Source organism: Bos indicus x Bos taurus, chromosome 6 (assembly GCF_003369695.1).
Source record: "Bos indicus x Bos taurus breed Angus x Brahman F1 hybrid chromosome 6, Bos_hybrid_MaternalHap_v2.0, whole genome shotgun sequence".
Classification (NCBI taxonomy): domain Eukaryota; kingdom Metazoa; phylum Chordata; class Mammalia; order Artiodactyla; family Bovidae; genus Bos; species Bos indicus x Bos taurus.
Window position 1 is genome coordinate 73,195,598 of NC_040081.1, and position 25,196 is coordinate 73,220,793.

Below are 25,196 nucleotides of genomic sequence, written 5' to 3' on the forward strand. Positions count from 1 at the left end.
TAAACTTTCACAATAAACAATGTTTAGAAAAGTACTAAATAGCATTTACCTAATATTTCATACAGTTATGTACCTATGATCATGGATTTCTAAATAAATGTCTTCCATGTTCAAGCTGGTTTTAGAAAAGGCAGAGGAACTAGACATCAGATTGCCAACATCTGCTGGATCATCAAAAAGCAAGAGAGTTACATAAAACATCTAGTTCTGCTTTATTGACTATGCCAAAGCCTTTGACTGCGTGGATCACAATAAACTGTGGAAAATTCTGAAAGAGATGGGAATACCTGACCTGCCTCTTGAGAAATCTGTATGCAGGTCAGGAAGCAATGGTTAGAACTGGACATGGAACAACAGACTGGTTCCTAATAGGAAAAGGAATATGTCAAGGCTGTATACTGTCACCCTGTTTATTTAACTTATATGCAGAGTACATCATGAGAAATGCTGGGCTAGATGAAGCACAAGCTGGAATCAAGATTGCTGGGGAAAATATCAATAAACTCAGATATGCAGATGACACCAGCCTTATGTCAGAAAGCTAAGAAGAACTAAAGAGCCTCTTGATGAAAGTGAGAGGAGAGTGAAAAAGTTGGCTTCAAGCTCAACATTCAGAAAACGAAGATCATGGCATCTGGTCCCATCACTTCATGGCAAATAGATGGAGAAACAGTGGAAACAGTGGCTGACTTTATTTTTGGGGTCTTCAAAATCACTGCAGATGGTGACTGCAGCCATGAAATTAAAGGACACTTACTCCTTGGAAGGAAAGTTATGCCCAAACTAGACAGCATATTAAAAAGCAGAGACATTACTTTGCCAAAAAAGATCCGTCTAGTCAAGGCTATGGTTTTTCCAGTGGTCATGTATGGATGTGAGAATTGGACTATAAAGAAAGCTGAGTGCCAAAGAATTGATGCTTTTGAACTGTGGTGTTGGAGAAGACTCTTGAAGTCCCTTGGACTGCAAGGAGATCCAACCAGTCCATCCTAAAGGAGATCAGTCCTGAATATTCATTGGAAGGACTGATGCTGAAGCTGAAACTCCAATACTTTGGCCACCTGATGTGAAGAGCTGACTCATTTGAAAAGACCCTGATGCTGGGAAAGATTGAGGGCAGGAGGAGAAGGGGACAACAGAGGATAAGAAAATTTAATTGCATCACTGATTCAATGGTCATGGGTTTGGGTAAGATCCGGCAATTGTTGATGGACAGGGAGGCCTGGCATTCTGCTGCCCATGGGGTCACAAAGAGTCGGACATGACTGAGTGACTGAACTGAACTGAACTGATGCCTCCTAACTATGCAACTCTTTGAGAGAAAGTGCCAGGATCATGGGAAGAGTTGACTCATTAGAAAAGACTCTGATGCTGGGAGGGATTGGGGGCAGGAGGAGAAGGGGACGACAGAGGATGAGATGGCTGGATGGCATCACTGACTTAATGGACATGAGTCTGAGTTAACTCCAGGAGTTGGTGATGGACAGGGAGGCCTGGTGTGCTGCGATTCATGGGGTCCGCAAAGAGTTGGACGTGACTGAATGACTGAACTAAACTGAACTGAAGATTATAAATCCAGGGCCAAGAAAATAAACAAATGCAGAGCATTGTTGATGAGTATTAATTCATCTTTGTTTTCATTTAAATGTAAAATTGTGTTAAATATCTGGTCAATAACCTAAACTCTGTAGTACCATGAAGTCAAAGTTTTCTATAATTTGCTTTTTTTCTTTCAATTTGTTTCCCTGTGAGTTGTTTGTAGGTCTTTTTGAGTTTGTGATTCATATTTATTTTTACTACAACAGTTTTTTAGAATCACAGCTAATTACCACACTTGACATTAAAAATTGCGTCTCACAAAGGTGCAGTCATTTCTCTCACAGGGTGACATTCATACGAGTGAGACTAACTCAGTTCAAGAGCTGTGTTTGAACTAGTAAGAGCAAGATTTGTATACTTTTTTTGCTGAGACCATTCTTGACTGTTAGAAATTAGAACAAAACACCAGTAGCAAGTGGAACTAAAATGATCAAGTCAATGTAAGCAATACTTAGGAGCAAGTCTATTTAGAAAGTCCATTCCACTTATCTCTATCTACCTTGGAGTGTGCTACAACATTATATGGCATTTGCATTAATTTAAAAACATTGGTGTGCTGGTAAGCTGGCTTTGCAATGCCCTTTTCCTCTTCAGTTTTAAATTTGTTATATTCAGTGATCTGGCTCTCAGCTCTCAGGGATAATGATCATATTAGTTAAGGTGAATGACTATTTTTCAAGTGATGAAGGGTTGCATTTTTTCACTCAGAGCATCTCAGATGAGCATAAATATTAAACCATAAAGGCCCTTTGCTGACTGCCGGTGATTGCTGGTGCAGAGGCACAGTGATGTAGCTCAGATGACAAGAAGAAAAAGTACAGGTTGATGCCGTTTTCCTCTGGTGTTCCTCCATGCCAACAGTAGTAGGAACAGTCTCAGCTTTCAAAGGATTAGAATTATTATACTTTTATTTATTTGCTAAAGCTTGGACAATGCTTTCTCTCCATTCTGCCTAAATAGCAGAGAAGAATTTTCACTTCCAGAATCTTAAATTGTAGAGAGAGGATTTTGCCTAAAATTTTGTCTCATGTCTCAGACTCTGAATGGGCATGGGAGATTTGATAATTTTAAATTATTAGAAGAATTTTCCAGCAAGAATCATTTGGCAGATATAGCACTCTAATTCCAAAGTAACAGATTTTTGGTGTTTCTTTTTGTTAAGATTTTCTTCATTTTTATAAAACTATAGTTACATTTCTTCTTCAGATGCCTAGGTTCTACCAGCTTTTACCCTAAGACATTATATATCACTTTTCTCTATTATCTTCTTCACCCTTTTATGAAGCATCCCACAATCTTTACCTACTATTGCCTCTAGTTTTCTTTTCATGGTCACACTCATAAAGAATGTTGTAGATATCATATATCATTATTTAGTATCAATTATTTCTCAGACTTCCTATGTTTTGGTCTCTGTCTCTTTCAGTACCCAAATTCTTCATTTTCTAGGGTTTTTAATATATTTCTAACTGCAAAAATTGTAAAAAAAAAATATCCAGCCTCAAATTTTAAAGGTTAAAAATACATACAGTCTCCAGTAGAAGAGCTGAGTAGAAAAATGATGTCTGTGGAAGATTCTGGCTTTTTGATTTTATGGTTTCAGATAATAAGTTCCCTGAAGTTTCTTGAAGTATGTACCCATTTGACTCTAGTGATTAAAATCAGTTTACATTCATCACATGGGAATTGATGTGTCATTGGGAAGGAGGCAAAGGTGAGCAAAAATACCCCGCTGCCCCATCAATTGCATTTTGAAACAATGTGACAGCTACTCTGCCAGGGAATTTCAGGTACTTGTGGTGTAGAGTACACCTCAAGTCTGTGATAGATTGATATTGGAAAGGACTTTGTAAATTTAGAGGTAAAAATTATAGCCAAATTAATTTGTAAATGTAATTTTGCATAAGTAGGGAGTTTTGTGAAATTTACACATATATCTGCTTTAGAGGTTAATGTTATAAGGCTGTGCTGTAGTATTTTTCTGCTTACCATCATCTGTAGGACAGATTTTCTTCCTTTATCACAATGCTTGGAAAAGTAGTCCTTGAAGTTTTTGTTAAAGTTAAAACATATATTTATAAATATAATATTATGTGATATCAAGGACTCACATTTCTAAACAACTGATTTTATTCTGTGACTGTCACTCATCAGGTTCATGATTCTTGATGGACAAAAATAGGCTAAATCACACACTTTATTACTGTTAAACTTAAGACTCAATCTTAGGCAAGACAACTGGAAGGGCTCAATTTAACCAACAGAGGGTAAGATTTACTCTATTCCTCCCACCCCCAGTATAATGGCTAAGCCTATGATCTAACATTCTAATGGTGATGAAAAATTAAGTTTTGATGTGACAGCCAGCAAACAGAGGAGTTCAAGAACGTTAATATTAGATGAAGATGGACACTGAATACTCGTCACTGATGACCAGGCCCTAAACTCAGTCTTCTTTCTGTAGCCCTGTGGAAGGAAGAACATCCAGGGAGAATGCCTGTCACATAGAATCTGACTTTCACTTGGTGCCATCAAAATCCCCCACCCTGCCCCTTGCAGTTGTGATCTAATAAAATACCAGCAAATAAGACACATGTCTCAAATCTCTCCCCTTCTGTGTGAGCAAATTTGAGGTGGGAGTTAGCAAAGAGAACTGGAAGCATTGCTTATCTCATCTCCTTTGCTCTGTAATCAGAATGAGCAAATTTAACAGACAGAAAAGATGAATTGGAGAACAAAGTGCTTAGCTTCTGTTAAAAATCTTTTTGATTGTCTTTCTAGAAATGGTTATTGCCTTTTTTCTATCAACACATAAAAGGTAGATGGAATCTGTGTCTTGCCAGTCCAGAGACTCTAGGAATAACAAAAAAGAATTGATACAAATAAAGTTAATCAAACAATCAGAAAAACAAAAAGTGAATTTAAAAAATCTTAAGTTTTGAGTTATATTGAATAAGTAAGCATAAAATTTGTTTTATTTTTATCTTGCATAAAATTACTGAATTTAACTCTTAAAACAAATTTCTCAGAATTGAAGCATCTTGTAGGAACTTCAGGATTTGACCTTTAGGACTAATCTGTCCTTTAGGACAGATTTTAGGAGATAATTACCAATGACATGATTTCATTAAGAGAATATGGAAAAGCTTGGTTTTTTAACTAATACTGGAAAGACTTCTTTTTCTTCAGTTAATAACCCTAAGAAATTGCTTGTGACTTTATTGATGCTATGTACATTTTAGGCTAAAATCAGTTACTCTTCTTTTTCTAATTTATCAGAGAAAATGAAGCTAAATTTATTTAAAATGAATTAGCTTAAGACCAGTATTCACTGTCCCATTGTTCTGACTGGTGGTTTCTTATAGCATACAGCTTTACTTAATACTTTAGGTATGTTCTTTTTTGGGAATGTACTGAAATTCCAAAATGCTCTATTTTTATAAAGGTCAATTCTCTATTGCATCAAAATGGCAGTCCTATTCATTTTGTGCTTATTCTTCAACTATAATGCCTGTTTTCTCCTGGAAATTTTAAATCTGGATTCTGTTGGTGGAAAATCCAGTGAAGGACATGCAGTTCACCTACTCGTCTTGAGATCCTAAATATTCTTGTCAATCTGGCAGATAAGGAGATGTATCCATGTACTTTGTAATCTTAGCCCATCATAGTGTGGTATTTACCAAGTTGTAGTTTATCATTATACCACTGGCCTTTAGGGAAGCACTGAAGGCAAGCTATGGCTCAGTGTGTGTGTGTTTATCAGGTTCTACTTCCTTTTCGAGTCAAGGCTATGGTTTTTCCTGTGGTCATGTATGGATGGGAGAGCTGGACTGTGAAGAAAGCTGAGTGCTGAAGAATTGATGCTTTTGAACTGTGGTGTTGGAGAAGACTCTTAAGAGTCCCTTGGACTGCAAGGAGATCCAACCAGTCCATTCTGAAGGAGATCAGCCCTGGGATTTCTTTGGAAGGAATGATGCTAAAGCTGAAACTCCAGTACTTTGGCCACCTCATTCGAAGAGTTGACTCATTGGAAAAGACTCTGATTCTGGCAGGGATTGGGGGCAGGAGGAGAAGGGGACGACAGAGGATGAGATGGCTGGATGGCATCACTGACTCAAGGACATGAGTCTGAATGAACTTCAGGAGTTGGTGATGGACAGGGAGGCCTGGCATGCTGAGATTCATGGGGTCGCAAAGAGTTGGACATGACTGAGCGACTTAAATGAACTGAACTGAACTTCCTTTCCTACCTGAAACACAGCAGGACTATTTTTTCCAGGCTTCCTTTCAGTTAGGTGGGTCTTCTGGGTTCTGGCCAAGAGAGTGCAGGCATAAGTGATCATGCTTAGTCCAGATTTCTGGCCCTTTCTCTCCCCTTATCTGCCAGCCAGATGTAGAGGATTCCATGGAAACCCTGTGGAATAGGTAGATAGAAGTAGTTGAGTCCTTGAATGATAATGTGGAACAAATTTCCCATTACTCCCATAAATCTTTTTAGACAGTGATTTAAATGAGAAGTAAAGTAAAGAGAGGGAAAAGAAGAGAAAGTCATGAGTAAGAGCAGTTTATAAAGAGCCGAGGGTCCTGTAATGTGAGATCGAGAGCTGAATAAAAGAAGCATGATTTGAAGTAGCTTGCACTTAAACACACATATAAATCAGGCAGTATAAAAGTCTCTAGGTCCATCCATGTTGTCTCAAGTGGCAAGAGTATTAAGGGCTATAAACTACTAGGTGTAAAATAAGTGAGATACAAGGATATTAAGTAGCAGATCATAGTTTTTAATAACTTTTATGGAGTATAATCTATGAAAAATATTGAATCATTGTGTTATACACCTGAAACTAATATATTTTATGTCAACTACACTTCAACTTAAAAAAAAAAGCATGAATAAATTAGAAGTGAAAAATAAAGGAAATAATTCAAATAAGATATATTTTGAATGCTTAGTTTTGAAGGAAGAGACAGAGGGTGAGAGAGATGATAGAACAAGAGTGTTATTTCTAAAGTTTCAGTGGCTCAGATGGTAAGGACTCTGCCTCCTATGCAGGAGACCCAGGTTTGATCTCTGGGTCAGGAAGATCTGGAGACAGGAATGACAACCCACTCCAGTATTCTTGCCTGGAGAATTCCATGGACAGAGGAGCTTGGCGGGCTACAGTCCATGGGGTCTCAAAGAGTAGGGTACAACTGAGTGACTAACACTTTCACTTTCATAATCTGTTTGGAAGGAAGTTGCCAGGGTCAAATGGGCTAGGTCAGAGTGACTTGTCAGGTTTTATGCTGTGTAGAATTCAGCATGTGGTCATTTAACTTATACAGTTAAAGGTGTATAAATAGGGTGGCCAAATAACTTATTATCCAAACTGATAACTTTGAGAGGAAAAAATCTTACTACTTAATTATCCTGGGAAAATAGGCATTAAACTATCCCAAGCAAGCAAACAAAACTGGTGAATTAGTCAGGATTCTCCAGAGAAACAAAAACAACTATATACATATATATTTATATACAACTATATTTAAAAACAACTATATACATATATATTTATATACAAATATACAACTATATTTGTTTATATATATATATATAAACAAATATATACATACACACACACACACACATACATACTGGAGTGGGTTGCCATTCCCTTCTCCAGATCTTCCTGACCCAGGGATCGAACCTGGGTCTCCTGTATTACAGGCAGATTCTTTACCATCCCAGCCACTGAAACTTCAGAAATAGCACCCTCATTCCATCAACTCTCTCATCTTCTGTCTCTTCCCTCAAAACTAGCCATTCAAAATATGTCTTATTTGAATATACACATATATGTGTATATTTTAAAAAATCTATAAATAGAAAAATTAAGCGACCAAATCACTGAATAGTGTTTAGTCAGAGTTTATTGTGCATTTAAGAGCAGTTTGAGAACTGAGAACTTTCAAATCAAAAGCTGATATGCAGCTAAGGGGCATGGTGTTACAGGATGGCTTGTAAAGTGAAAATGAGGGATTTGTTCATAGTAATTAGTTAATATAATAGGGCTTTGCAGATGGTAGAGTATTGGTTAAAAGTGATAATCTTATACCATCTTTTAAGGAAGATGACTTAAGTTTCTTTTATTATTATCAGAGGCATTTACAACAAGTGACTACAATTAAGTTTAACTTGTTTTGCTGAATAAGCTAATTTAAGTATTGCTTATATGGCTAAATGGTTTTGTCTGCTCAGGAAATTTTCAAGTTCAGTCTCTGTTTTGTATTCCATTTTAACAGTATATATTTGTATGTGTCCATATACATATAGAGAGATAGAGATGTATTTTAAGGAATTGGCTCACATGGTTGTGGATGCTGGCAAATGTAAAATCTGCAGGGTAGCCACAAAGACTGGAGACTCAATGAAGAATCAGTGGTCAAGTTCAAAGGCAGTCTGCAGGCAGAATTTTGTCTTTTGAGGAGGGCAATCTTTCTCAACACCTACAACTGATTGAATAAGGCCTATCAACATTATTGAGAGTAATTTCAATTACTCAAAATCTGCAAATTCAAATGTTAGTTTCATCTAAAAAATACCTTCTAAGCAAAGCCTTTGACTGTGTGGTTCACAATAAACTGGAAAATTCTGAAAGAGATAGGAATACCAGACCACCTGACCTGCCTCTTGAGAAACCTATATGCAGGTCAGGAGGCAACAGTTAGAACTGGACATGGAACAACAGACTGGTTCCAAATAGGAAAAGGAGTATGTCAAGGCTGTATATTGTCACCCTGCTTATTTAACTTCTATGCAGAGTACATCATGAGAAACGCTGGGCTGGAAGAAGCACAAGCTGAAATCAAGATTTCCGGGAGAAATATCAATAACCTCAGATCTGCAGATGACACCACCCTTATGGCAGAAAGTGAAGAGGAACTAAAAAGCCTCTTGATGAAGGTGAAAGAGAAGAGTGAAAAAGTTGGCTTAAAACTCAACATTCAGAAAACGAAGATAATGGCATCTGGTCCCATCACTTCATGGGAAATAGATGGGGAAACAGTGGAAACAATGTCAGACTTTATTTTTGGGGGCTCCAAAATCACTGCAGATGGTGACTGTAGCCATGAAATTAAAAGACGCTTACTCCTTGGAAGAAAAGTTATGACCAACCTAGATAGAATATTGAAAAGCAGAGACATTACTTTGCCAACAAAGGTCCATCTAGTCAAGGTATGGTTTTTCCAGTGGTCATGTATGGATGTGAGAGTTGGACTGTGAAGAAGGCTGAGCGCCAAAGAAGACTCTTGAGAGTCCCTTGGACTGCAAGGAGATCCAACCAGTCCATTCTAAAGGAGATCAGTCCTAGGTGTTCTTTGGAAGGATTGATACTAAAGCTGAAACTCCAATAATTTGGCCACCTCATGTGAAGAGTTGACTCATTGGAAAAGACTCTGATCCTGGGAGGGATTGGGGGCAGGAGGAGAAGGGGACAACAGAGGATGAGATGGCTGGATGGCATCACCAACTCGATGGACATGAGCTTGAGTAAATTCTGGGAGCTGGTGATGGACAGGGAGGCCTGGCGTGCTGCAATTCATGGAGTCTCAAGGGGTTGGACACGACTGAGTGACTGAACTGAACTGAAGCAACATCCAGATATATTTCACCAAATCTGGGTACTGTGACCTACCCAAGTTGACACATAGGGTTAACATTGCTCTTCGTTATATGGCCAGTCGATATGGAAAAGTGTACCCTACTGGCAGCCCTCTGATTGAGTTCGTCCTGAAAGTGTGACTGTTCAGTTCAGGGTTTCAAAAGTGTTTTGGTCAACATTTTAAACTGGGACATTCCACTGACAAACAAAACATATCCACTTTTGCAGCTTCTTTTAAACATCATTACACTTACCTTCACTAGGTCCTCATTGCCTCACAGAGACAAATGTCTTGAAGTCAGGAGAATCTGTCTCTTATGATGGGATATGTCCTTACTTCCCCACAGTTGCCATAGTGCTTTGTTTCTTACACCCCACCATCTCCATCCTCCTATATGTGCTGCCAAGATCCTCGATCCTGTAGGCATTCATATTTTGAGTCTTAGCCATATATCTTGTGTGTAGTGAACATGGATTGAAAATCCCTTAAAAGCTTTTCCCTATGGTTAAACAGTGATAATAATATTAATATAATCAGCTCAGATAACTTCAGCTGCTTCAGAGAGTACACTTCTGCATGAGGTTGGGGCCCAGCTTCCTAACACAGTTGCTTAGAATGAGCAACCTACTACGATAAATACAATTTACCTGGGAGACTTTGACAATAAAAGCAGTAAAAGGGAAGTTTTTTTCTCTTTGAAGTGTTCATTTTCCAAAGAAAGCTAGCTTACATGTTTATCTGGCCTGTAGCTATAGCTTACATAGTAGTTTTAATGGAATGTATAATAGAAGCTTTAAGATAACTCATATGGAAAAAGAGAAGTGTTGACTAGTTCTCTTTAGGATTGCCATTCAATGTATTTTTATTCTAATGGAGACCTTTAAAGGAAAGGTGAATGGAAATGCATCTGTGTGTTATAGGGAAAATATAGCTTTTAAGGTTTTGACAGCCTAAAATTTCTTAATAATGAGATTCACAATTGATCTGTGATGCATTTCCTTAGCCATATATGTGAGCAAATATGAACTTCTTTCTATGGGCCACTGCTTTCTGTGACCCTGTTCTAAAACCCTTTTAAGAACATTCTTTTGAATTGGCAGAAAATATATAGTACTTTAGAAATGCATACAAGAGAATTTGTTCAAATATTAGCCATTCAGTTGAGCTAAATGTACTTTTTATCTGTCAAAAGCTTTCAGGGGAGAATGCCTTATATGGGATGTGTTCCTAAGGTCTAGAGCAATTGGGTTCCTCCCTTTCTCTATTCATTATTTTCTGGTCTTTTGGGATTTAGCACAAAATCCATTTCTTCTTAAAACTTTGGTTGATTGACTCCCAACCATGTAGGAACGCAACAGGAGTCAGGTAGGGTAGTGGAGTCAACAGGAAAACCCCAGGGCTCTTGGGTATCAGTGAAAAACCCACAGACATTGAGTTGTGTGAGTAGATCTGTCTGATGGATTTTGTGTGCTTAACTTAAGGATGAAAGAAGAGACAGGAGGTGTGTGCAGCATCTGGTGAGAGAGTGCAATGGTTCAATATCTGATTCTCAGTTTGGCCTCGGTCTAGGTCTGATTGCTACAAAAAAAGGAGACATTATTCTCAATTTTATGCATGTAAGACAGTCTGAGTTCAGTACAGTGATTACTAAAAGCTGTGTAGGATTTTTGGCATTGAGAGCTGTTTGGCATTATGTTGGCATATACCAGAGGAAATACCTGGTAAGGAATGAGAGTGGAGTTGAGGCCTTATAGTCAATGATCATGCAAGTCAGTTTGTCTCAGCAGATGCCAAATAGAGGCTTGTTGTAAGATGTCCTCTTGAGATGTGGGGTGTGTGTGTGTGCGTGTGCATGTGTGTGTGTGCGCATGTGCCTTAGTGAGGAGAATGGCGAACAATTTGTAAGGAACCAAATTTATGAAATTAAGAAGATGCAAGGCAGGATAAGAATAATTTGGGTTCTGTAAGACTCCCTTTATATTGGCAATACTAATCTGGCCAATTAAAGAATATAATTTGCCAATAGTATGCCCCATCACTACACTAACTCTGCATCTAACTACATCTAACTAATCTCTCTACTAAATCTACATCTAACTCTAACCACTGATGAATCAGAGAAGTCCTCAGATCACACAGTGCATAGCTGGAACTTGGTCCCAAGACAAAAATTTCTTTAGGCATTCCACTTCCCCTTTATACATTTTAATTTATGTACACTAAATTTTCTCATTTTCAGGACTTTCATTAGCATTAACAAATCTATATAGAGTAGTGGGATAATCAACAATCAGAACAGTCCTATTACTCCAGGATTCCTTGGTGTTTCCTCTTTGTAGCCAGCCCATCCCCCTCTCTTTCCCTTTTGAATTGCAAACAAGACAGTTTTTCAGATGGTCTGAAATCTAAACAACTTCTTAGTTGAGAGAAATAATAAAATAATATAGGCCTCTGGCTGATCACCTCTAATTCCTTCACTCTGACTCTTTTTCCATTAACAAGCAAGTCCTTTGCATTTTTAACCCAAGCTGGCTAGGGTTATATGAGTAATTTCACCTTTAACAAGCTCAATCACTTCAGCGAAGTGGGTAACACCTGAAAATTTAACCAGAGTATAAACGAAGGTTTATTAAGCACTGTGAGTCTCTGATCAAATATCTCTCATTAAATTAATAAGACCTCCCAGGGATAGATGTTTAGATGCTCTGCTCTAGGTCTGTAAGCCATTTAGGAGTTGTCAGAACAAGCATAAGGGATAATCTGACTCAGAAGGTAAAAAATTCACCTGCAATGTGGGAGACCCAGGTTTGATCCCTGGGTCAGGGAAGACCCCAAGAAGGGAATGGCTACCCACTCCAGTACTCTGGCCTGGAGAATTCCATGGACAGAGGAGCCTGGCAGGCTACAGTTCTTGGGCACACAGAGTTGAACATGATTGAAACTACTTAGCACGCAGAACAGGTCTGCTTCTTTCTCTGAGCCCCAGGCTACTGTGTTGTGAAAGCCTTCCAGAGCTGTCCAGGAAAAGACTGGACTACTATGTACAGGGAATCCTTGGCCTTTTTCTTACTGGCTTAACTGGAATGAAAGCTTCCTTCTTTTTAAATTATGTAGAGTTAGCATTTAGTCATTTATAAGACTATTTTTTTCTGTCTTTTCAGACAACTTTCCTATTGTCAGTGAAGTGATGTCATGCTCTTTGGATATAATGACCAAAATACAAAATACAAAGGAAAATGAAAGCAAATGCAATAAAGAAAAAAAAATGCAGAAGACAAACTGTATTGAGGTGCAGTTTAGGGTTATCAAATTATTTGAATGCATTCTTGCATTCTGAATGCAAGAATCAGATGAGACTGGATGCATTCAGGTATATGGCCTTAGATTGCAAGAATTAGGCAGATTATTCATCTTTTCTTCTTTCTGTATTCGAGTCATAAAAGCTCACTATTGAACTTACTCTCTAGGGCTGCATTATTATATTAAAGTAACAGATAACAGGTAGTCAATTTTTACTTTTCCTGGAAGTTATTTAGATATGTAGTGAATAGTATGTATTCATTAGCAACTTTGTCATAGTCATAGCTTAAGGCAAGAAATGATAGAAATTCACTTATTTTTGGTAACTATATTAAAAAGTTCTTGTCTATATCTTGTTTTAAGATTAACGTATCTTCAAAGAGAAGAAAAAAAATTTTTTTCATAACTATTTCTTTACCCTTGGAGATGTTCCCTAACTATACTATGCTTTCACAGTTTTAGAGGTGGCACATTTATGTCAGAATTATAGATAATAGCATTTTACATATTATCAAAGCACTTTGATATATATTAAATCCCTTGAACACCAAAATTTAAATTAAGGCCTTAAACATGAGCACAAACTTTTCAAGAGCTTTTAATTTGTAAATTTTGATCTATTGACTATCAATTGCTGTGACCCTGCTTATCTGTTTGCAACCAAATAAAATAATTCCACTGACAATAATAGTTACAAATACATATTTTGTTGCTCATGGAGACAATTCTCTATGTAGGAAAGATGAGCGGAATTAGAAGAAATGAGTACCAGTAGGGATATTTTGCCAAGAGATTAAATAAGAAACTTGATTATGGTTTGAAAATGTTGAATTCATCTCCATAATATTTATATTTTGGACACCTATCTGGGAAAGGGCAAATAGAGAGAACTTTGCATTATGCTGCATTTTTGTGAGTTATGTCTATTCTAAAAGGGACTTGTACTAGCTACAGGTAGTAATAATAAAACTATAATAATAATGATTTCAATTTTCTGAAGTAGAGATTGAGTTCAAATAACCCCATAAAGAAAAGTCCTCCACAGGTAGAAGTAGACTGTGTAGAAGCAGAGATTAATAAACACATTTTACGGGTACAAGCAGCATTTAATGCAGCTGGTATATTCTCAACTGGACTAGTCACAAGATGGAGTCCAAGGAAGTTTCCTTTATAGCTATCTAAATCCTCACTTCATATTTCTGTACTTTGTCCAAAACTGGACCCATCTTTACAACTTTCTCTTTGGATCTATGTCTCAGCATCTAAACACACTTGTCTGTTCACTGTTCACTTTCTTCTTTCATATCTAACCTCTCCGTTGCCTTTCTAGCAACAGTATCTTCAGAATCTCATCATTTCTTTCCCAAATTGTTTTGCTCTATTATTGACTTTCTTAAAATAGTCCTCCTTCATTACAACTTGGGTACCTTTCCAAACTATAAATATGTTTATGACATACCTTTCATTCACTTTCTGGTTCATTCATTCATAAATCTATTAGGTACTATTCTGTGTGCTGGAAACAGAATTGTGAACAACATTTGAGTTGTTTCATATTCTCAGAATCTTGCTATGAGGGATTATAAACAATAAATACACATCAAAGTAAATAAATATGCTTTATCAGATACTGATCAATGCTATATAAAGAAACTAGAATGAGGTAATATGACAGAGAGAATTGCCATGGTAAAATAGCCTTCATTAGATAAATTGGAGAAGGAAGTGGCAACCTACTCCAGTGTTCTTGCCTGGAGAAACCCAGGGACGACGGAGCCTGGTGGGCTGCCGTCTATGGGGTTGCACAGAGTCAGACACAACTGAAGTGACTTAGCGGTAGCAGCAGCAGATAAATTGGACAGGAGAGGCCTCTCTGATGAGGCAGCATTGCCATCCACAGGAACAAGCCCTGCTTATAAAGATCAGGGAGAGAACATTTAAATATAAGAAACTGTAAGTGAAAAGCTAACTTACTAAGGCAGCTAAGGCAGGAATGAGAAATGTGTCTAGTAATAGAATAAAGTTGGTCTGGATGGAGCATTGTGAGTAAGGGAGACAACATGAGGCAATGAGTTCAAGCAAAAGGCATGGGCCAGGATTTTGGCCAAGGCAGTTCCAGTTTTACTTGTCTGTCATTATTGCCCTCTTGATCTCATTATTGCTCCTCCACCAGGGAGATCCCATTGCATTGCTTGGAATATGCTTTTGTCCTCTCTACAGGGCATTCACTTGTCAGTCTCTGATGTTGGGTTATTTCCCCTAGAAATCTGTTGCTAATTCCTGAAGGCCCTCAATTATACAATTTTATGATACCTTGCACATACAATCTCATTGCATCGTAGTGCTGAATTGCTATGTTATTTATTTATCCCTTACTTTCTTTTTAATGTATTTTTGATTTATTATAGAAATTCAGTTATGAACTCATATTGAAGTACATTTGATTTATAATATTATGTAAGTCTCAGGTATGTAGCAGAGTGATTCACAATTTTTAAAGGTTATACTCCACTTATAAAATATTGGCTATGTTCCTTGTATTGTACAATATATTCTAGTAGTTTATTTTATACATAATAGTTTGTAAATTTGTACCTCTTAATTCCCTACTCCCATATGTCCCCTCCCTTTTTCCCTCTCTCCACTAGTCAACACTGGTTTCTTTATACGTGTGAGTCTGTATCTTTTTTGTAATATTCACTAGTTTTAATGTTAAGATTTTGCATATAAGTTCAGTTCAGTTCAGTCGCTCAGTCGTGTCGATTCTTCGCGACCCTATGAAGTGCAGCACGCCAGGCCCCCCTGTCCATCACCAACTCCTGGAGTTCACTCAAACTCATGTCCATTGAGTTGGTGATGCCATCCAACCACCTCATCCTCTATCGTCCCCTTCTCCTGCCCTCAATCTTTCCCAGCATCAGGGTCTTTTCCAATGAGTCAGCTCTTCACATCAGGTGGCCAAAGTATTGGAGTTTCAGCTTCAACATCAGTCCTTCCAATGAACACCCAAGACTGATCTTTAGGATGGACTGGTTGGATCTCCTTACTGTCCAAGGGACTCTCAAGAGTCTTCTCCAACACCACAGCTCAAAAGCATCAATTCTTCAGCGCTCAGCTTTTTTTTATAGTGCAACTCTCACATCCATACATGACCACTGGAAAAACCATAGCCTTGACTAGATGGACCTTTGTTGGCAAAGTAATGTCTCTGCTTTTTAATATGCTGTCTAGGTTGGTCATAACTATAAGTGATATTATACAATATTTGTCTTTTTCTGTCTTATTTCACTTGGCATAGTACCCTTCAATTCCATCCATGTTGTTGTAAATGGCAAAATTTTATTCTTTTTTATGCTGAGTAGTATTCCATTGTGTGTTATTCCATTGTATGTGTGTGTGTAAGTGTGTGTGTGTGTGTGTGTGTGTGTGTGTATGTACATATATATGGGCCTCCCTGGTGGCTCAGATGGTAAAGAATCCACCTAGGATGCAGGAGACCTGGGTTCAATCCCTGGGTTGGGAAGATCTCAGTATTCTTGCCCAGAGAATTCCATGGACAGAGCCTGGCAACTACAGTCCAGTATCATGAGGTTACAAAGAGTTGGACATGACTGAGCAGCTAACACACACATGTGTGTGTATGTATATATGTATGTGTATATATATATGTGCTGTGCTTAGTTGCTCAGTCATGTCTAACTCTTTGTGACCTCATAGACTGTAGCTGCCAGGCTCTGTCAAAGGAATTCTGCGGGCAAGAATACTGGAGTGGGTTGCCAAGCTCTTCTCCAGGGGATCTTCCCAACTCAGGGATTGAACACAGGTCTCCTGCATTGAAAGTGGATTATTTACCATCTGAGCCACCAGGAAAGCCCAAGAATACCAGAGTGGGTAGCCAATCCCTTCTCCAGGGGATCTTCCTGACCAAGGAATTGAACTTGGGTCTTCTGCCTTGCAGGTGGATTCTTTATCAGCTGAGCTACCAGGGAAGCCATGTATATATATGTATGTATGTGTATGTATGTATGTGTGTGTGTGTATATATATATATATATATATATATTTAATCGTATTTATTGATTTAGCACTGTAGGTTGCTTCCATATTTTGGCAATTATAAATAATGCTTTTATGAACATTGGGGTGCATATATCTTTTCAAATTAATTATTTGTTTTTTTTTTTTGGATATATACCCAGGAGTGGAACTTCTGGGTTATATGGTAGTTACAATTTTAGCTTTTTGAAGAACCTCCACATTGTTTTCCACAATGGTTGCATCAATTTACATTCCCACTATGTGGGAGGATTTCCTTTTCTCATACTTATTTTGTATGAGAAAACAAAGCCAATATTTGTTTTCTTTTTGATGAAAACATTCTAGTAGGTTTTCCTACTAGAAAACCATTCTAGTAGGAGGTGACATATACTTGTGGTTTGCATTTGTGTTTCCCTGATTATCAGCGATGTTGAGCATCTTCATGTGCCTTTTGGCCACCTGCATGTCCTCTTTGGGAAAAATGTCTATGAGGTCTTCTGCCCATATTTTAATGGGGTTGATTGTTTTTTTTGATGTTGAGTTGTATTAGCTGTTTGTATAGTTTAGATATTAACCCCTTATTGCTCATATCATTTGTAGACGTTTTCTCCCATTTGATGAGTTGTCTTTCATTTTTCCTGTGGTTTCCTTTGCTATGCAAAAACTTTTAAGGGTAATTAGGTCCTGTTTGTTAATTTTTCCTTTGATTTCCATTGTCTTAGAAGACAGGTCCAGAAAAAAGTTTGTACAATTTATGTCAGAATGTTCCACCTATGTTTTCTTGGAATCTTATGGTTTCAGCTTTTTTATTTAGACCTTTAATCCATTTTGAGTTTATTTTTGTATTTGGTGAGAGGAAATGTTCTTACCTCATTCTTTTACATGCAGTTGTTCAATTTTCCCAGCATAACTTATTGAAGAAACAGACTTGTATCTGTTGTGTATTCGTGCATCCTTTGTTATAGACTCATTGACTATAAGCTCATGGATTTGTTTCTAGGCTTTCTATTGTGTTCCATTGATCTATGTGTTTGTTTTTGTACCAATAGAATACTTTTTGATTACTGTAGCTTTGCAGTATAGTCCAAAGTCAGAGACTATGAGTCTTCTAGCTCTGCTCTTCTTTCTCAAGATATTTTTGGTTATTTGGGATCCTTTGTGTTTCCATACAAAATTTAAAATTGTTTTAGTTCTAGAAAAAAAAGCAATTGGTATTTGGATGGGAATTGCATTGAATCTGTAGATTGCTTTGGATAGTATGATAATCTTAACAATATTGATTCTTTTAATCCATGGGCATAACTTATCTTTCCAGCTATATTTGTGTTGTCATTAATTTCTTTCATAAGTGTCTTACAGTTTTCTGAGTGCAGGTCTTTTGCCTCCTTAGCTAGATTTATTCCTAGGTATTTTATTCTTTTTGATATAATTGTAAATGAGATTTTAAAAAATGTTTGTTTTCTGATAGTTCATTGTTTGTGTATAGAAACGCAACAGGGTTCTGTATATTAATTTTGTATCTTGCAACTTCATTGAATTTATTGATGAACTCTAGAAGTTTTCTGGTAATACCTTTAATGTTTTCTATTTATAGTATCATGTCATCTGCAAACAGATGACAGGTTTACTTCTTCCTTTTCAATTTGGATTTCTTTTATTTCTTTTTCTCATCTGATTGGTGTGGCTAGGACTTCCAATGTTATGTTGAATAAGTGTTAAGAATGGGCATCCTTTTCTTGTTCCTGATCTTAGAGAACATGCTTTCACCTTTTTACCATTGAGCATCATGTTAGCTGCGTGTTTGTCATATACGGCCTTTATTATGTTGAACTATGTTCCCTCTATTAGGTTGTGAACTACTTAAAAGCAGAAACAATATTTAGTCACTGTGGATTCCTTAGCACCTAGCACAGCATTTGGCATGTAGTAGGCTTAAACAATGGAGAAGGAGATGGCACCCCACTCCAGTACTCTTGCCTGGAAAATCCCATGGACGGAGGAGCCTGGTGGGCTGCAGTCCATGGGGTCGCTAAGAGTTGGAAATGACTGAGCAACTTGACTTTCACTTTTCACTTTCATGCATTGGAGAAGGAAATGGCAACCCACTCCAGTGTTCTTGCCTGGAGAATCCCAGGGACAGGGGAGCCTGGTGGGCTGCCATCTATGGGGTCCCACAGAGTCAGACATGACTGAAGTGACTTAGCAGCAGCAGTAGCAGCAGCAGGCTTCAAGAAATAAAATATAAATAAGCAAAAGATTGAAAATTGTGGTGCAAATGGCAATAGTGAATTGATCTTCAAACTGATGAATGTACTTGGTGTGAACCTGTACTTGCATTCTGCAGGACCAGGAACAAAATATGTCCAGCTTCCTATTGCTATCATTATAAATCCAGACCCTTTTCTTTTGTAGTCAAAGCTCCACAAAATCTGCTCCCAATCATTGTTCCATCTCATAAGATGTTTTCCCCAACCCTCAGGAGCTTCGATCATCAGGAACTGATTTCTGTCCTTTCACAGCATGTCCTTTCATGTTTTCTTGTCTTCATTGTTACAGTTCAGTCTCTTTGTAATTTATTTCCCACACTGTCCTTTGGGGCATATCCAATTTATCTTTAATGACTTAAATCCAATGTTACTTCTGTGAAGACTCCCATGAGCTAGGGAAGAGATTCACATATAAAGAGTTAGTTTTTCTTTCCATTTTGTTTAACAGTTTTCTGTCTATATCTCTATTATAGCATCCACTATATCATTCAGCCCATGTCACTGTGATAGTACATTGTAATAATTTATGTCTTTCCAACTGGGATCTCTGAAGCCCGTAATGGTGGATTACTGTTTTAGATTCAGTGCTTAGCCTAACAGCTGTGTAAATTTTATGCTCTATAAATGATTGAATAGAGGAAATTGGAAAAAACAAGAAAAACAATAGGTAGCTCTGGAATAACCTTAATTTTTTTTCTTCTAAACTCAGTACTTTTCCTGGTAGACTAAGGTACCTAAGAGATTTCATTAAAAAAATTAGCATATCCAGATATGTATATCTATATATCTGTATAAGTATATCCAGATATCCTTTAGTCACATTAGCATGTCATCACAGAACAATTTGTTTTTCCTAGATGCTACATTTTATGCCTAAGCTTGCTTCAAGGATTTGTTTGCTTTATCATTTTAGGGCAGCAATATGAAATTTTCAGTGCAAAGTTAATTTATGAATAATTATGTTCAGCCATACAACACAGAATAGTAATACAAAAAGCAAAAAAATCAGATTTTTTCTCCTTTGAATATCTGTTTTCCACTAAGTAAATACTTCTGAATACCTCAGTTTAGCAACTACTTCTGCTTTTCTTCACGTTCATGGAGAGAGGTGGAACATAGTTCCTTTGTAACTGAATTAATCTGGGTAACAATATACTATTAAGAGTTTTAGGACACAGTTCTAGATATTTCAAGATGTTAATAACTTATTAGAAATGGCTTGCTCTATTTTCCTAAGTAATTGAGAACTATTTATTTCCATGTGGCTGTTTGGGGACAAAATTCTTCATAATTCCCCTTGCTTCTGTGTACCTTGCATATGATGCATTAACTACTATTTGTTCTGAACCATCTTTTCAAAGATGTTTGTATAGCATTCAGCAATGGAAGACAGGGATAGCATGTCTCCCTAAAATGAAGATTAGACATGATTCCTACCCACCCTAAAAAATTAATGCTTTTTAAGCTTATGCTTCCTTTCCTGTAACACAACCTATTGCAGGCATCTTCTGAACCTTTCCCCATTACTTTGTGGGATTAAACTCTGGGGTATGGCAAAAACAAAACAAAGAAACCAATACTCTGGTTAGTGCTATTGCTGTGCATAATGCATTATTCATCTCTGAACCAGGAATCTTATGTCCTTTACCAACATATATGAAACTGTATTGGACTAACTTATTCATCTGAAGAATGATTTACAATTTCAGTCTGACACTTCAGTTTTGACAGGTGGCTTGCTGGACCTCTCTGGGCATTTAGTTATACTGTATTTCACAGCCTGTTTTTTTAGTTTTGTGAGGCCATGTGATGCAGTTCTGGCCAATGAATTGTTGGCATATCTACCTTCCTCTAACTGGCCCATACACTACTCCATATATTCTGTCTTCTTTGTCTTCTGGCTAGATATAAATGATCTAGTGGGGACCTCCAGGAACCTAGCAGATTACAGAAAATCACTGGATGGAGGATCCTTGATCCCTAAATGACTGTATGAATAAGTGCCTCCTAGTGACTTTCACTGGACTATGATGAATGTAATATATGGAAAAAAAAACTTCATTAGACATTTCCAATTTGGGGTTATAGTGAAGCTTTCTTAATGTGCACACTATGGTCAACTTCATATTTAAAGTCTTTTAAAACTGCTAAATGTAACAGATATTTAGAAGCATTTTACTAGTGTGCTTTTAATTTTGACCTATCTTTTACAGGGAGTTGGTAATATTTCCAATTAATTAATTGCAAATATTTTCAATTAAATATTTAATTACCCAATTAAGACTAACTAGTTCCATGTCTTAGCCATGCTGTTCTAATCATTTGCTCTCATAGTTTTTCCTCTTCTTTGTCCTCATGTCCTTTTTCATCACTTTGCATGTTACTTCAGGGGATTATGCATCCCTCTAAATCACTCTGCCTCCAATTATTACATAACTAAGGCTTTCCCACCCAGCCTGCTGAGCACTGAAAGTATATTCTCCACTCCATCCCACACATTGTTTGTTTGTTTGTTTTTCAGTTTCTCCCACATATGCTCAGTCATTCAGTTGTGTCCTACTATTTATGACCCCCATGGACTATAGCTTGCCAGATTCCTCTGCCCATGGACTTTTCCAGGCAAGAATACTGGAGTAGGTTGCCATTTTCTACTCCATTTTCCCATATGCCTCCACTTTATTAGGTTATACACTGTGTTTACAGAAAATCAGTGATTTATTGTTGTTTTTTGATACAGTTGTTGTTTCATACAAAATCATTCCTTGCATCTAGGAGAAGTGTGTTGTGTGTACAAAGAAGAACAAATGCAAAAGGCACTGATTATCTTGACTTGTTCACGGAGCAATAGAGGCTAATGTGACTGAAAGAGGAGATGATGATAAGAGATAAGATTCAAGAGGTAATGAGGGGCAGAATGCTTTTTAGGCTTTACTGTGACTTTGCCTTTTGATCTGAGAGGGTTGGGAAGCCATTGAAAGTAGCAGTGACATATTCTGACTTATGTTTGAGCAGTACCAGTTTGGCTATTTTGATATTAAACCGTAGAAGTAGGGTGAAAAATTGGAAGGCTTTTGCAGTAATTCCTGTGTATCTTGGAGGAGGCATCAGGGAGTAAATGTGGTAAAAAGTGGTCAGGTTTGAAGTATATCCTGAAGGTATAACTTGTAGGGTTTGATAAGTTGACAATAGTGTATGAGAAAAAGGAAAGAGGCAAGACTGGCTTTAAATATTGAACAATAGGATGGATAGTGTTAACATCAACTGAGATTTGGAAACTTGGCAAGATGTGGATGTAAGAATTTCAGTTTTGAAAATGTAAAGTTGGAGATAATCAAGAGATAGTTCCTGGTGGATATGAGTCTAAAGTCCAGGGAAGAGATTTTTTGACTGAGGAAATATAAGTTTGGGAGTTTTCAATGTAAAGATAGTACATTAAGCATGAGGTTAGATGAACTTGCCAGAACTGGCATAGATAGAGCAGGGCCCATCTCAGTCCTGGTACACTCCCACATTAAAAGATCAGGGAAGTAAGAAGAGCTAGCAAAGGTGGCTACATTAGTCAGGGTCCTCCAGAGAACAAAACCAATAAGGTGTAATGTTTACATGCTGATGTGATTTGCAGAATGAGAAATCCCATGATCTGCTGTCTGCAAGCAGGAAAGTGGGCAGTGTAATTCAAAGGCGTGAGGGCCAGATAGCTGACAGTGTCAATTTCGGTTCAGTTCTAAAGTCCTGAGAGCCCTGAGCACTGCAGGCAAAAATAAAATACTTGTTCCAGTTGGAGGAGTCAGGAAGGGAGTGGGGTCTCTTCATTCTCTTCCTTCTCCTTCTTATTCTCTTCAGATTCTCAACAGATTAGGTAATACCCATCCATACTGGGGAGGGTCATCAGCTTTACTCAGTCCGCCAATTCATATGCTAATTTTATCTACAAACACCTTTACAGACATATCCAGAAATAATGTTTAATCAGCTATCTGGGCATTCCTTAGTCTAGTCAAGTTGACATATAATATTAATCATCGCAGGAGCTTAGAAATAGAAGCCAGTGTGGTGGAAGTTGCTATTTTCTCAGAAGTCAGGTGAAAAAGTGTTTGAAAAAGGAGAATGGAATTGACTGTCAAATGCTGCAGATAAAACCAATAAAATGAGGGCTGAGAATTGTTCTTTGGCTTAGTAATGTGGCGGTCACTGTGAAATTGACAAGAACAGTTTCAGTGAAGTTGGAAAAATTTTATGATGAATGAGAGGAGAAGAAATCAAGACAATGAGCATGCATAATTCAAGAAGTTTGGCTGCAAAGGAGGGTAGAAAAATAGGGCAGTAGCTACAGGAGTGTATGAGATTATAAGGAGCATTTATTTAAGAGGAGATTTTACAAAGTGGATGCTGAAGGGATAATTCACTAAGGAGGGAAAAACAATAGATGACAAGGAAAAGGGAGAAAATTGTTGGAGCAATGCATTTGGAGGGTTGAAGGGGATAGGATAAAATAATGATAATGACACAGATAGAATATGTAATAGTAGTAATCTATACCAAATATAGAGGCATCACCAAGGGCAGTGATAAACTTGCCTGAGGTTCAGGGAAGGCCTCCTAGCAGAGGGGGATAGTTGATCTGTACTTTGAATGATAAGGAAGGATTTCTCAGGGAGACAATTCTACTGTCTGCTGTTATATGGGGACATAAGAGAGCATGGATTATTGAGAACTAGAAGGGGGAAAGGCTGAAGATTTGGGTAGAAGCCCGATTATGATAAACCTCATTTACAATGTGTTTAACGAGCTTGCATTGTATTCTGTATATCATGAAGAATTTTATGCTATAGAGTGATATATTTTATTTGATTTTGCAAATAACACTCTAGTCATAGTGTGGAAGATGGATTGTAAGGAAGCAAGTTCAAGGGAGAGATGATAAGTCCTGATCTAGTCGTGTACCAGGGGAGATGAGAAGAAGGGTTTGATTTTATTATTGCATAAGAAATATACCTGGTTAAATAGCCAATTAAATGACTGATTAAATATAGAGAGAGATGGTGAGAAGCAGAATCTAGGGTGATTCTTAAATTTCTGGTGTGTATTACAATTAGACGTAGAGAATATAGGTAGAGAGGTTTAGGAAGGGATATGTCTGGCCTAGCTTTGTATATATTGTAAGAGAAACTTTTAGTTTATCCAGGTGGAGATTGCCATCACACAAGGAAGAAGTGTGGGTCCAAAACTCAGAAGTGAGATCTGGCCAGGAAATACAGATTTGGACATCAGGGTACATTTTTGATAGTTGAATAGTTTGATAGTTTTGATAGTTTGGAAATAATCAAGATAACATAATGAGAGTAGAAAGGGAATAAAAGCTCCAGATATAGCTAAGAATATGCCAGTAGAATAAAATTTGATGATCTAGAAACCAATTATTTAGCCCTGCAATTAACTAGACTCCTTTTTTATGTGTGAAGGAAAAAATAGTAGATTTTAGGAGGACTAACACAATCAATCAGCACCTATCTGATTTAAAATGCTAACAAGTCTGTAGCCACAATTTCAAATCTAGCTTGTTTTTCCATCCTTGTGACACGATAGAGAAAGAAAAAATCTTCCTAATGATGAATCTAACACATTTCAAGATTTCAGTTATCAAAGTGATGAAATTCATCCAATGTATTCTACTTACAAGAGAAGGATTCTGAGTAGAAAATTTTAGAAATACTATTACTAAAGATAATAGGAATATTTTTTTTCAGTTAATTATGTCAGTTATTCACCTTCAATCAATCACTTGATTCTTAATCTCGAAGAATTTCATTCAGTGCAGAGTTTGGAGTATGTATTTATGTAGAGTATATATTATCTAAATATATCATGTAGAGTATATGTTTATCTAGAGTATATATTTATCTAGGTACAAATAGCTTTTACAAGACATCTGGCAAAGTTGTATTTTTGAAGACTATTATGTTAATGAAGGTGCTGTGTGTTTCTTCCCCTGAGAACATAGTCATAGAACACAGAGAATTTCCACCTGTGTGACGGGCGTGCTGTGGTGGCAGCACCTCTCAGGCTTCACTAGTATTCAGAGGTTAAACAGACATTAAGAAATAGCATTCATTTCGCACTGCATGACTTTCTACTATATCACAACTCTTACCAATTTAATGCCATATTCCTGAGTCTTCAAAATGAACGAAGTGACACATTTCACAGGCAACAAGAAAGCAGAGATTCTAGGAAACCTCTCTCCTGCCTGCCTTCAGTTCCTTCCACAGTGACAGGTGCTCCCCTGACTCTCTCGGCAGGCAAGATTCGGGCCACTGCCGAAATGTAAGGAGCCTCAGGATTAGTCCT